Source organism: Dipodomys merriami, unplaced genomic scaffold, assembly GCF_024711535.1.
Source record: "Dipodomys merriami isolate MVZ:Mamm:240054 unplaced genomic scaffold, mDipMer1.0.p SCAF_13, whole genome shotgun sequence".
Lineage (NCBI taxonomy): Eukaryota > Metazoa > Chordata > Mammalia > Rodentia > Heteromyidae > Dipodomys > Dipodomys merriami.
In genome coordinates this window covers 27,683,021-27,696,594 of record NW_027202604.1, presented here as the reverse complement: position 1 = coordinate 27,696,594, position 13,574 = coordinate 27,683,021, and the positions used below count along the sequence as shown (strand labels likewise).

General features: G+C 43.6%; 1 protein-coding gene across 9 annotated transcripts in view; it reads left to right on the top strand.

Annotated features, from left to right (window-relative positions):
• Foxp1 (forkhead box P1) overlaps positions 1-13,574 on the top strand; it is a 645,990-nt gene that overhangs the window by 529,576 nt on the left and 102,840 nt on the right. The window contains exon 1 of one of the 9 annotated variants that reach the window (XM_070018964.1): positions 6,749-6,824. The exons of 7 other annotated variants lie outside the window; for them this stretch is intronic. The gene's annotated coding sequence lies outside the window, so the exon portion shown is untranslated. Of the gene's footprint in view, positions 1-6,748; positions 6,825-7,675; positions 7,860-13,574 lie in introns of those variants that run through there. One more of the 9 variants, XM_070018963.1, reaches the window with a different exon arrangement.

Here is a 13,574-nt window from a genome sequence, read left to right as displayed (position 1 = left end):
TTAGGATTCATGACAAAATCAGCTAATAGGACCCCATGCCCTGCCTAGTATCCAGCTTCGTATGGGGGCCAGAGGCAGCTTTGGACTAGGGCATGTCTAGCTATGCCTGTCCGCCTGCCTGCTTCTTTCTTGGCCTGTTGGATGAATCTCAATAGTTGGGACTGTTTGGAAATGACACGAGCCTTCAAAGAGTAGGAAGTGGAACCCACAAGGTTGCTCATGTGGATGCAGCCGCGCTTCCCTTCCCGCGTTCCTGCACACATCCTCTCTTCCAGGCTGTCTGTTTCCTCCTCCCTGAGGAAGAGGAGCTGGCCTCTTAACTTTGAACAAATCCTGCGTATGTGTTAAAGTCAGGGTGTGTTTGTGGATGTGTGTGTGTGTATGTATGTGTGTGTGTGTGTGCAATTGCTTGCTAATAAGAAAAGCAAGTTAGAGAGAATAAGAAGGCCTAGAAAATGTTTTCTATGCGGTGGAGTCTATGCCACACAGTGAGGAAGGCAATTATCTTTGGAGGGGATTCCAGGGCCCTATGCGGGCTTTCCCAGAGTAAGATTTATTGTCGGCTGGATTGGGTGTTCTTTAGAAGAGCATTTACCCGGCATCTAAAGAGCAGTCAGGAGTGCTACTTCCTGAATGCTTTTGAGGTTGCAACTGCTAAGCTTCGCTTTCCCATCTCGAAGATAGATTTTGTTTTAAATGTTATGCAGGGATTTGCACAGGGCTCCAGCTTCCCCTTGACGATGGCAGGAGTTGCAAGGTAAACCCAGCCTGCTATGGAAAGTTACCCCCTAATGCCAGAGCCCACACGTGCTATGCTGTGGCCTGCTGGTGGGAGACAGCATGGACGGGGCATCCTGTGTTGGGTGAATGTCAGTCCAGCAGTTCAGCCACCAAATAAAGTCTTCTGGTTAACACAAAGCACAGGCAAGAGTCTTTTACTACCCACAACCCCCTCCCCCCCCCATCCCCAATTTATGGATGTTGTGAATGTCAGAGGAAAACTTGAACTTGAATGGGCTAAATATATGAGATCGTGAAGCCATAGCTGGCACGGAAATGAGAAGAGAGGCCCATGACTTCAGGGAAGGTAAGGCATCCGCATGCTCTCCCCAGAGAGGGCACACAAGAGGGCAGGATGCCTACAGCCATCCACGCTGTTCTCCAGGGCGAGCTAAAATACAGTTTGGCACTGGCGAGCTGCAAGCGAGTATGCAATAGAAGAGATGAATGCGCGTGGTGTCTTTTACATCCTAAGTGCGGTATTTCACTCCTTGCTTTGTTTCAGTGTCTTCATTTGTATATTCCAGTTCCTCCTCTGTCTGGCTCTTCAAAAGTTGTCTTTTGAATAAGTTGAGGTGTTTGGAATTTCCTGATGCTGGCAGGCTTACCAGCAGAGGGCAGGCGTAAAGAAGGTTCTGACACACTCCGGGGTGTGTCAGCCCGGGGTCAGAAGAGGGTGGTGTGGCCCAGGAGGATCTGGGAGCTTTGTTGCAGGGCAAGGTGAGACATGTTCCCGCTGCCTCTTCACAGGCCTGCTCAACACCACACGTCTCCCCACACCCCAGCCCTGCGGGAAATACAAGCGGTCAGTGCTTTCTCTGATATTCAGCTACTTCTTCATAATTAAGGGTAAAACACACAAGCAAACAAGTGTGATCATCCTTCAATAGCCATCTTTCCCTTCCCCCTTTAGTACCCCGGTCCGGTCATGCCTCAAAATGCACGACTGGCATGGGGGGGTGGGTAGGGGAGATGACGGGTCATAATGGGTGATGGTGACTTTTCCTGGAATGTCTGAGGGTTAAAGTTCACCGAGAAAAACCAGTGCCTTTTGGGGAATTTTCCTCACACCTGTGAAATGGTTTTAACCTCATGGCAGAAACAATCTCCTAATAAATTTCACCTCTTGTTACAACGAGGGATTGGAGTTTGATCCTAAATGAGAGGGGGAGAATTTATTACTGTCAGTTAGATGCAGATTTAGGAAAGGAAAGGCTGAAGCCTTTTTTTTTTTTCCTTTCCCGTAAGTAAGTCAGTAAGTCTGTTTACCTATGAGGTTTTATGAATGTCTTCACCTTTAGAGTTTTGTCAGTGTCTTTACCTTTAAGTTATTATTTTTTTGTTTCTTTTGGGCAAATGTTTTCTCCAAGTCGTATACCCATCCTATGAGTTTTCCTACAAGTTTAACAGACGGTGGGCTGGTGGTGTGCACAGAAATGAGCCACAGACACTGGCACTTTGCAACGCTGAATGAAGATGTGAGTGGCAATTTGGAGGATGTCATAAAGAGAAATCTAAACTCCCGTGGAACACTAAGAACTCGCAGGCTTTTCCCTTAGCTGAACTGGCAGGCACAGATGAAAAACAGCATAATTAGCTCCGTTGTCAACATAGACATAACAGCCACATAAACAGCATCGATATGGAGCTAACTGCTTTTGCTCCCTGTAGATGGATGATGTATTAATTTATATTTTTAAGTAAAAGCACTGCTTAAATCAAGACGGAATGGGGAGTTCCTTGGAGATAAATGCCCAAATCTCTGGAAAGGGGCATGGCTGTTGCAATTTAGTAACTAATTGGCTGTTCCTTGGTGGGTTTTGAAGGAATATTCCAGTGTGCTTCCTTCTGGGCAGGGGATTCTCACTGGGCCAGGCTGAGAAGGCCTGTGGCTTTAGGTATTTCTCGCCAGCAAAATAATCAGTAGCGTCTATTTAAGTTCTGTCATTTCAGAGTGTGTCTCAGGCACTCTACTAAATTAACTGGGAAAAGGGAAGAACACTCTTGTTCATGCAAGCATTGTTTGGAAGAAGTCCCTAAATCTGCATTGGATTTTGGTCTCTTCATTAAGCAGTTCATTTCTCCACCCATTGGCATGCCTTTTCTCTAGTTATTGTCACAGCAGTTCTGGCCAAGCAGGCCCTCAGCTGTAGCTAAGGGGCACTGCCCATGGCTGTGCCTAACATACCATGCAACCATTCATCATCAGCACGTGGACTGAGGTCCTGCCGAGATGTTCCTTCCATCACTTCCTTTCATACTTCTTCTTATCTCTATCCTGGGCTCCTATACATGGGCAGTGAAAACCTTTCCCTTTCCTCCGTGGATGAGGCAGAGGCTCAGCAGAACACTAGCGAGTCCATGACTGTAGTCCCAGGTGTGTTATTTGGTGGTTAGAGTTTGGTATGGGATCATGGTAATCTGTTCGTAAGTGCACAGCCAGCTGCACAATAGACTCATTTAGCAACTGACAGGTTTCTTAATATGTGGTGTTTGAACAAGACTGTGTCTGTTGTGGGTGTTAGGATGTGGGCATCAAAAATATTTTCAAGTATGGTATTTATCGTTTCCTTCACTCTTCTTTAAACATGACCCCCCGCCCCCTCGCCTCTCAGGTATTCTGTTTTGATTACCCTGGCCTCTCTTTTTTTATTCTGCTAGCGATCATGTATCTGCTTTACTTGTGGGCTTCTGATGTTGAGTTGTTTTGAGTCTTTGGGGAGGAAAAAAAAAGACTTTGCCTTTCTGAACCTCAATTTCTTCCTGCAGAATGGGATCATAGCTTCTATTCAAGTTCTCTGTGAGACCCAGTGGCTGAATAGTGCAAGCCAACACCCCCACAAGAATCCACATTCCTTGTCTTCAGTTTTTTGTTTCATCTTTTGCTTTTCTATCCCAGCCTTTCCAAAAAAAACCTGGCATTTGAGGTGATAAAAAGATGCAAAAAGGTGGCCTTAACTATGTCTTCTAAGTCATTCATTCATTGGACATTTCAACATTCCTTTTTTAAAAAATAATTTTTGAGATTACGTGATTGCATAAATTTCACAAATTTCGGAGTATTGTAGAAGAGTGATACGTAAAGCCACAAACACATTTTAACCTTCACAAGGCAAATCATCATTATCTTGGTCTATAAAGTTTGTGAATTCTATAAGCTTTGACAGTATAACTGTTTCTTCCTCGTTGGGTGATATGTACATTTCTTTCCTTTTGCTTAGCTGTTCCCTCTTTGCCCTCTCATTCTCTCCCTCCCATGGCTGCCCTTGAGTTCTCTTTGTACTTGAGCTATGACAAGTACAATTTCTCGAATCATCCCAGACATAAGGATTTAGGACCACATAAGGGCATCTTGAATGTCCAGTACTGACCAAAGTGGCCTGTGCCTGTGCAGATGCTTGTATCACGGGTGGTACGTTTCCTTGTTCAGAAAGAGTCTGAGTCACTGTGTCATCTGTCTTGTTTAGAAAGAGTGAACCAGGCTCCAGGTGGCTTCTGAGCCAGCAGGTTGAGCTATTTTCCTTGTCATATTGTCTCCCCCTTTATCCAAGCCATCAGCCCTTTAAACACCACCTTCCCAAGAGGCATTCCCAAACTTCTTCCTCTAGTGATCTCCTCCTCCTCTGTGGTCCCAGGGTGCTTCAAGCCACCACCATGCAATTTAGTACCGGAGTAACCACTTGAATTGCATCACTCTCTAATTATTTTGTGCAAGGCTGGTCTCCACAGCTGGGTCATCAGCGTCTGTAATGTTTTTATTGTTGTTTGCTTGTTTATTGTTTGTTTTGATGCTCCTGGAGACTATTATCTGATAAACACTGACCTGCAGAGGAGTCACTCCTACTTGTTAAAGCACACATGAATTTCATGGCTGCCTCTGAAGATCTTCAGCTGTTAAAAGAAAAAAAAATGCTTATTTCAAGTGCACCATAGTTTTGTTCACAGACATTGACTCTCTTGTTAATTTGAATACTTTTTTTTGTGGGGGGAAGCGGGGAAATCACTTGTGTCTTTCATTTGAAATGACCATTTCCACTTTTTGGCTGTATGTGAGTTGGCGAGAAGTTCCTATATTTTTATTTCCTTCCTTGGGGCGCTGCCAGCCTCTTGGGAAAGAGTGCCTTGCCTCTTTCTTGTCTCTTTACCAGTCAGGACTCTACTCATTCGATTCCTCCTCTCCACTCCCCTCCTCCCCCTTCCCCCCAAAAAAACCCAGCCTTGGCTTTCTGTTGAATATTCATGAGGGGGTGAGGTCGAAGTTTTTTTGTGTATAACCTGAAAAAATAATGCCATTAATAAATTGGATGTGACACAAAAAACACTTTTGGGTGCTATTTGCAGTGTCCCTTTGCACATGTAATTACACCTGGACAGTCAGTCAGTGTTTTTGTCTTATTTTATACAGTCAGGTTAATGGGAGGGATGTCTGCTCCTTAGTGAACTTACTGAAATTCAGGCATATTTGCAAATATCTCTCTGCACGCCGGTTTATACTAACCTGCATGTAATACACCTCAAACCGAAAAATACTTTCAAGTAAAACTCTTGGAATTACTAGGTTGAGCTTACCCCCCCCTTTTTTTTTCTTTTGTCATTGAGGGGAAAATAAGCAATCTCTGATCTATTTACTCCTCTTCCTCCAATATTTTTCAGAAGAATAAAGTTAGTGGTTTGTTTTTCTTCTCTCTCTCTCTCTATATATATATTCCATAAAGTTTGAAAATGGAAAATTCAGAGGTGATTTCTGAAGCTGCTGAAGTTAACTAGATTAACCTGACGCTTAAATCAGCAACACTTGAGACAACAAAGTTGAGCAGATTTAGTGACTTAAAAAAATAAACAAATAAAAAGAAGAGAAAGGAGAAAAAAAAAGAAAAGAAAAAGAAACCCCCCCTCCCTCACCCGATCTCCAGCGTTTAACAGCATGAAAGTAGTGACTATTTCTAACCGAGGTCATCTTAAAGTGCTCTTTGAGAGCAGCTTTTGTTGTGGCTGTTGTTGGATACATAAGAAAGGAATGTAAAGAATCATTTCTTCGCGAACGTGTGGCAGAAGCCCCCCCCTCCGTCCCCCCCTCACCCCCCCACCCCCCAGGCGCAGCTGTCCCTGCGAAGGGGGAAGTAGTGGGTTCGGCCACCAGGCACGTTTGGTTGTTATTTATTCCAATCCTGTGGCACGCGGCTGGGCTGTGTTTTCTCTTTTTCTTTCTCTGCGCGCACGGGCACACTTTGGCGAACCCCATTTCGGGGTGAGGGGAGGTGGTGTGTATGTGGGGGGGAGAGGATAGGGGGGTGGGGAGGCGAAGGCTGTGCGGAAACCTTGGAGGTGAAGCGAAAGTTCTCCGCGGGTTTCGAGGAAAGTGCTTTCGCCCCCCCCCACCCCACCCCGCCCCGCGCGGCCGGGGAGCCCCGCATCCCGATCCGAGCGAGCGGGGCTGGAGGAGGAGGGGGGGGGCGCAGGAAGCTCGGTCCTGTCTGGTGCCTCGCGCGGGGGTCTCTCGGCCAGGTTGGGACAACTCTTTTTTGTGTCCGTTTCAAAGACGAAAGAAACACGCCAAGAAACCCCAACCCCGGTTCCCGGTCCCCGGGCATCCTAGCCGGGGGAGAGAGAGCCAGAGCCAGAGCGATGCGCGCGGTGCCCGGCTGGTCCAGACGTCAGCCCGAGGCGGGTCAAAGGGTTAACCGCAATTAAAGTGGAGTTGCTCTGGAGACAAAAGCGGGGTTTCAGCGGCGCGTGATTTCACCTGCCGCGCGCGGAGGGGGCCGTCGGGGCGGGCGGGCGGCGGGGCGCGGGCCGCGGAGCCCATTGTGTGGGGCGCGGTGCGGCGCGGGGTGTTTAGAGGCGGGTTGTGATTGGTGGAGCAGGGCGGGGCGGGTGGGCGCGGCGCGGCGCGGCGCGTCTTGTCAGCCCGCGAGCCGAGCCCCGGCGCCCCTGCGCGCGTGCAGTCCGCCTGCACGCCGAGCCCGCCGGACCCCACGCCCGGCCCCGCGCGGGCGCCCCGAGCCGGCTGCGCGCGCGCCTGGCGGCTACATGGAGAGTATCAGGTTGGTCCCTCTCATTCATCTTCTGCCGGTTTCGCTCCCCTTTTTCCTCTACCCGGGGTGGTGGTGTGGGGGGGGGAGTGTGCGTGTGTGGGGTGGCGGGGAAGGGGAGGGGGTTCGCTCCGCGCGCCCGTGCCAGCGTCCTGGGGCCTGGGCCCCGCGGTGGCACGAGCGCCCGTGGGGGGGGGGGGTTGGTGTTGATCAAGTGGAGTCTTTCAAGACTCAGCAGCGTCCGGATCGCTGTTTACCAACTTGGAGAGGAGTTGCGCCCTTGGAAGTGGAGGCGAAGAGGGTGTGGGTCGAAGGCGCCGCAGGCCTGCGGGTCCTGGAGAGAGTCGTCCTCCCCCACCCCCACCCCCCCGCCGCCGCCCGCCCTCGTTCTTGGGTGGGGTATCGTGGGGAGTTGGAGGAAGTCCTGCCTGAGTGTTCCTCTCGGTCTCTTTTCGTTGGCGATCTTCATTTTTCCGCTGGTCTGGCCTTCAGGCTGCCACTTCGATTTAAAAAAAAAAAAAAAAAAGGAAAGAAAGAGGGGGGGGAGGAAAAAGGAGGGGGGGAAAAACAACCCTCGCCATCACGCACTCCATTCTGGGGACGTATCCGGGGTGGGATTGAAGTCACTTCCCCGAGCGCGTGTGAAATCGAGGCGCCTTCGGATTTCAGCGGAACCCGTGTGGCTGTTGCTTTGCTCCTGATAGTTTGTTTCTAGATGCGTCTTGGGCAGTTTTTCAGCTTAGCTGTGCAAATGCAAGGAGTTCCCACAAGGCGAGGATCGGGTGGGGGGAATGGAGGGTTGTGGGGGGAGGAGGGTGTAGGGTTGGGGGCCCACTGATGGATACAGGAGGGAGCCCGGGGGAGCGTGCTCCGGCAGGTTGGAGGACCTGCGTCTGGGCGGCTTCACTTTGCCGGTGAATGAAAGTAGTGATCTGAGAGCCGAGTTGGGGTTTGGATATGAAGCCCCGACAGAATTTGCCATGGGGGTTCTCCTTTTTGAACCTGCTCTGAACACAGCCACCAACTGTCCGAAAGAATGAAAGACGGGTCAGTACGAATGGGACTTTTTTTTTCTTTCCTTTTCTTTTCCACCCAGGTATAGTGTTAGGAAGTGGGTGGTAAAGTTTTAGAGCAAAGTACATATAGACTCTTCCTCTTTGAGATTAACTCCTTCAGGGCCTTCCAGTTATAAGTAAAATATCTAATAATTGCATATTCTTGCCCAAACAGACCAAATGTTCTAATCAAGCCAATTTTAAAATGCAAATCACCTAATTTCCATAGATTCCAACATTTCTGAATGTGACACATTTGGGGAAGGGGGGGGAATTAAACCTGATAACAGGAAATGTGAATCATGCTATCAATGACTAATCTGCTGGGGGGGGGGGAAACTTAAGTTCCATGTATTCTATCATTCTGAAGTCAGTGTAAAAGAAGCCTGTGTGTGTGTGTAAGTTTAAAGCAATTTGATGTCTTTATTTCAGAAATGGCCCTGTTTTGCGTAGCGGGTTTGTAATAGATTTTTCATGAGAAATATATGTGTGTATGTATGTGAGTGTCAGTGTATGATGGAGGGTTCAAGCTACAATGTCAGAGGCAAAGAGACCTCCGACATGCTCACATTAAGATTCTGATGTAGGGTTTGATGTGCTGCCGCTGCTGTTACTGTCGTTTAAAAGAACACAGGCTTTTTTGAGTGTTAACATTTCTCACCAACTAAACCAGAGGACGACAGACGCCTTCTTCAAGTTGATACCCTTTGCATAAATTGAAGACAAGGTATTTTGTGTGCTCCTTGGTAGCGGCCTGACCCATTTTAGTGAAAAAGTGTGTTAAAATGAAACCAAAATACAGACCTGCCTACCCAGAGCCACTGGCTGACGTACTCTCTAGATCATGATAGAGCTGAACTGAAAACGGATTGGGCTGACACTTGATAATCAAAGTTGATTTATTGTTCATTAGTACTGCATTAGCCCTTTTCAGGCAAGGTAGTTATTTGTGTAGTGGTCTGTCAGGAGCACCTGTCATTTGTAACATACTAGATAAGCAACCAAATATTAAAATGATGCAAATCAAAATATATTTCACTAGCTAAAAAAAAACACAGGGTCCCATTTTTCCCTTCAAAACAAAAAGAGCGTGATGGATCAGTATTCATCTATAAGGGAAAAAGTATCCATTAAGGATATATATATATATTTTTTCTTTATCCTAAGAACTAGTTATAGAGTGAAGGTAATGGGCTTTATATTTGTCTGTCTGCTTCAAGAACTTTTCTTTTCTGCCTGTATGTATAGATTGTCTGACAAAAAGTTGGTCAGTTAAGAAAATGAGTTAATCCAAGTAATTGGAAGAAGGTAGGCCTCCCATTTGTGTTGTGCTTTTTGGTAAACATATTTCATTAGATGAAACTTTTAAGCATGAGTTGATTATATGAAAATGTGATGACATCATAGCCAAGCTATGATAATGTCGGATAATAATGTCAAGTGCATTTTCTGCAACATGTTTCACTCTCGATTTTTTTTCCTTCCCTGCCTGAAAGGGAATGATCTCATGACATATAATAGAAAACAACCTAAGTGTCAAAAGAAAACAAAATTAGTGAACTTTTGTCTGCAGCCATAGAAACGCGGATTAACTCATATTTTTCCAGGATGGAATGGAAACATTGTGCGTGAGGATATATAGTGTATTGTCTTCCCTGAATTTTCATTTGACAGGGATTTTAGAGGCTGTGATCTTAATTAAATCTCAACTAGCTGAAATAATGCATCTAAAGCATTCAGTGTTGCGTAACCTTGCTCATTTGGTAAACCATAAATCATCAGAAAGCTTATGATCAGAATGGTTGGTTTGAATTTTTTTTTGGGTTTTGTTTGCAGTTAAATGTACCTTAAAAAACAAAACCCTCAATATTGCTGACTTGCCTTTACACAGTGTCAGGAGCTGTCACTTGAAAGATAAACTCTTTTATGACACTGACCAGTTCTACAACTTTTCAGCCAGCCTCAACACAATTGTAAGATACAGCGAAATTAAAATGTAGATTAATGAAAAGCAGTGCAATTCCAGATTTGTCTTGGCTGATGTGACAGGAATGTTTGAATTGCTGTGTTTCTGAGAGAGTGTTGTGGCCATCTTCTCTTTGTATACTAAAATTTGATTAAAATTAGAATTGGCAAAGAAAAAGGTTGGAGAAATTTATTTAGTTATGTGGCTTAAACTGTGGTTGAACATTGCCCAGGGGAACCTTGAAACCATGTTCTTAGGAACTGGGCAAATACAGTGACCTGTTCCGATGCACTTCATTAGTTCGTTGTGATTTATAATCAAGAGAGGATGCAGCAACAGTTGACCAGAGAAGGTTAGAGTAAACAAAATACATATACATTGTGTCTCTCTGGGTGTTAACATGTTAATATATGTATCTGATGACAAAGACAAGCATTAAAAGCCTTTTTTTTTAAAATTGTGTAGGTTTTATAAATTCTAGCACTTGTAAATATCGGGTTATTTACTTTTAATGCCTTATAAACATGTTTTGAATCTGCTGCTTTTTTGGGGGGGCGGTTCTGTGTAGGCTTTAGTAGAAAATGTCTGCATGTAAAAATTGACAGCTCTGTGGTCGTAGCTTGCTTGTGTATATTTTTCGTATATAATATTTCAGATAAAGCTAGTAATTATGTTCCTGTGGATTTGTAGGTATCTGGGGCCTTAACTTTATGTATGCCTGATTTGGGAATAATCTTGGCTCCAAATGCTAAATTTGTAGCTTGGTGAAGGATTTGGTTTGTGTTCTTGGAAGCAGAGTGTTTCTGGATACTTGTTTTGGTCATTTCAGGGCACATAGTCCTGATCTTCTCCCCCCCCTTCCTAAATAGCATTTTATAGAAAACTTTTTTCCTCTTTCATTTCAAAAAGAAAACTCATCCCTCATTGCTAAACAGCCCTCTGCACTTTGTAGGCACTTGAATTCTCTGAAAAGAGCTACACACCGGCCTTCTACTTCTAGATGATAGGATTTACCTTTTTTCTGAGTCACTCTGTCAACCTGGCTGAAGACATTAATGTAGGCTGAGTAAAATGAGTTACCGCGCACATACATTAGGCCTCATTTTCAAATCGGGTTACTAGCAACTATGTTATAGTGAGCTCTTTAGAATTCCTTGGTACCAGGTTTTAATTTTTAAGCTTTATCTTGCCCTTAAATCTGAAACATCATTGTTCAAATAACTGAGAACAAGCTAAATCAACAACATCAAAAAGGTCGGCTTCTGTGATTTCTCAAGGGCTTGTTATTTTGTACTTCCCAATTCTATTTGATGTCTTGACAAAACAAGATGACACAGGGGAGAATACATTAAATTTTGATTTTTTTTCATCTAACCTGTTACGGTCCTGGCAGCTTAATTTCTTTTACTTTTTTTTTTCTTCTAGAAGGGGGTGGCTTTTTGTCCAATTACTGTAATTGTCACACCACTTTGCTTTCCCCTGCTTGCCTCAATTTTTTTTTTAAACTAGGCATTTTGGAGCACTTTTCTGACCTTTCACATATAGGAAGGTTGTGATTGGATTTTCTCTTCATTAAAAATAAATCAATGAATGGTAAAGTTGTGAAAGAGGCAGCCTATGTTTTCTCATTAGAATCTCATTTGCACCCCTTAGCTTATCTGTGATGTTTAAGGTGAAGGTGTTTCAAGTAGGTATGAGAAACTACATAGCTTCAGAATCTTAAGTTTTAATTCTAAGGAAGGAAAGATGGAAGGAAGGAGGGAAGGAAGAAAGGAAGGAAGGAAGGAGGGAAGGAAGGGAGGGAGAGAAGGAAGAGAGGGAAGGAAGGAAGGAAAAGAAAAATGGTTGTACCCTAATGAAGGCCTTATAAAACTTTGCAACAAATCTAATTTTGGCATAGCTGTATGTTTAAATTCATTTTAGAGGTTCCCCCCACCCTAACAATATGGGAAAAATACTATTTGCACTTCAAGTTCCTGTGATGTTTCTGTGCTGGCTAAAGTTTGAGTAAAGAACTATACATTTCATTCTTAGTCTCAAAAAATAAAAGTGGAAGGGAGGAGGCCAAAGATGAACATATCTTCTATCTCATATGTTCTACATGTTCTCTTCCCTTATTTTAAATTGTACATGTGTCTTAGATAGGATTGATAGACTTGCTATCTTTCATTAATTTTTTTAAATGGTGCTTCAGTCTAAGAGAACTCACTTAGCCAAGACCACTTCTCTTTCTCTTTAAGAACTAAAGACCTTGAGTTCAAGGCCCAGTACCAGCCAAATAACATACAATGAAAGAATTAAAGATCTGTGGATAGACTCTTTCTTTGAATCTTTCTCGAGTAATTCTCTCCCTCTCCCTATTTGAAGTCCTTGAAAGTGATTCTTCTTGTTGTTATTACACAAAATGTCATGATATATTTGATTTATTTATACTAAATTGTTGTCCATCTTGCCTGTGGAAAAGACAGGTTGAAAAAGGAATGAGGAGACATTTTATCTTAATATAAGGAATAATGCTTGCCAGGCTGAATAGCCCACTACTTACTGGCTGATTATTTTCAAATATAGTTTTCAGTCTTTAACAGTTGCTGATGGGAGAGTGATTTAATATATGTAAACTTTACATGTTTATGCTCAGGATGCTGATATTTATTAGAGCTCATACCATCCTGCTGGCTCTTAGTGGAGTAACTGCTTTGCATGTTTGGGACCTGAGAGGGTTCCTGGGGAGGATCCATTGGTACTGTAAACAAATATGAATTTATCCACTTTTAAAAATTTTAAAGATCAAAGAAGTGAGAGCCTTGGAAAAGATGGCTTATTAGGGTTGATAACCTGAAATAACTCCTGATTGGCAGGCAAGTCTTGGCCTTACAATTCTTTGTGAAAGGAAGATAGCCTTTTTTGATAGAATGTAATAAACAAAATGATTTTAAAAAATGAAATGCTAATTGCATTTTAAAGAGATCTTTTTTTTCTAAAATTTTAATAGGTGGTTGTATTGTTACTGAGAGAACAGTTATGCTAATGACTGACTACTTAGGTGATTTTACATTAATATAATAACCATTACTTGCCTTAATGCTTTGTACAGTATTGTAACAAAATAGCTAAGTCTTAAAAAGAGTTACACAAAAAGCAGAATTCCATAATGAAACAGAATTATACTTTTCACATGAATAGCATGCTTTTTTTTTTAAGACTGAAATATTATGTCAGGAATGTATTTTCTTTTCTGTATGCTACAGCTACTGCTCATGGTACCTGGTTGGTGTTTTAATGTTTTATTTTTGTAATGCCAGAAGCTCCTTAACTTTTTCCTTTGCTGATACATCTGCTGTATCCATTGGTGTTTCAACTCTGAAACCTGTCTCTACCCCCTTCTTTTTTTTTTTTTTTTTCAGGAGGCCAATGGTTATATGTTGTCTCCTCGCACATGAGCTAGCTTCTATATGCTCTTACACAGTTTGGCATAGTTCCTTTTTTCTTTTCCTCTTCTTTTGAAACGGCATTTTTCTTTGTTTGGTTTTGTTTTGACATTCTAGAGCCTTCTAATTTAATTTGTTTTGCTCTTGTTCTATGATTAACTAGGTGACACTTAGCTAACCAGATCAGTCCTCATCTAAACACAGCCTGAAAGTACAGAAGAGAGTTTCTTGGGACATACGTGTATTGAATGATCAGAGTTTCAAAGTGGTTTCTAAATCATTTTTGGAAATAATATAATAGAGTAAATTCAAT